Raw genomic sequence first — 871 nt, 5'->3', positions numbered from 1 at the left:
AAAGATAATCTGGGCAGCAGAGTTTAGACTGAAGCAGGGAAAGGCAGGAGGATGGGAGATCAGAGAGGAGGCTGATGCAGTAATCAACATCAGTAGGGATAGGATGAGAGATTGAACCAGCAAGGTAGTGGTTTGGATGGAGAGGAAAGGGTGGATCTCGGTAATGTTGTGGAGGTGAGACCGGCAGGTTTTGGTGACAGATTGGATGTATGGGGTGAATGAAAGAACGGAGTCAAGGATGAGACCAAGTTTGTGGGCTTGTGAGACGGGAAGGATGGTAGTGCCGTCTACAGTGATGGGAAGGTCAGGGAGAGGGCAGGGTTTGGGAGGGAAGATAAGGAGCTCAGTCTTGGACATGTTGAGTTTTAGATGGTGGGCAGACATCCAGATGGAGATGTCCTGAAGGCAGGAGGAGATACGAGCCTGGAGGGAGGGAAAGAGAACAGAGGTGGAGATGTAGATTTGGGCACAGTTTCTCTTCCCATAACAAGCATACAGTGTACATTCCCCTATCCTCTAACTGTGGGCGGAGAGGTGGAAGGGAGTCTCTGAATACTTATTTCTGGGACCTTTGTGTTCTCCATTTTCATCCATTCCAATAGCTTCAATGACCATCATTACACAGATGACACCTAAATCTATGTCCCCAGTTCTGACCTCGCTTCTTTTCAAGGTCACTTTTCCTTTAGCCTCTAGGATATCATGACTTGGTTCTCCACTGAAACCTCCAACTTAACATGTCCATATCTGAACGACTCTTCTTTCTTTCCAAACTCTCTGCTCTCTCTGAGTTTCCTAGCACTGTTAACAATACCATCATTCTCCTGATCTCACAATCCCAAACCTTTGCATTATCTTTAGGCTGCAAGTT

This window comes from Tachyglossus aculeatus, chromosome 4 (assembly GCF_015852505.1).
Source record: "Tachyglossus aculeatus isolate mTacAcu1 chromosome 4, mTacAcu1.pri, whole genome shotgun sequence".
NCBI classification, from domain to species: domain Eukaryota; kingdom Metazoa; phylum Chordata; class Mammalia; order Monotremata; family Tachyglossidae; genus Tachyglossus; species Tachyglossus aculeatus.
Note: the sequence above shows the minus strand (reverse complement) of the source record.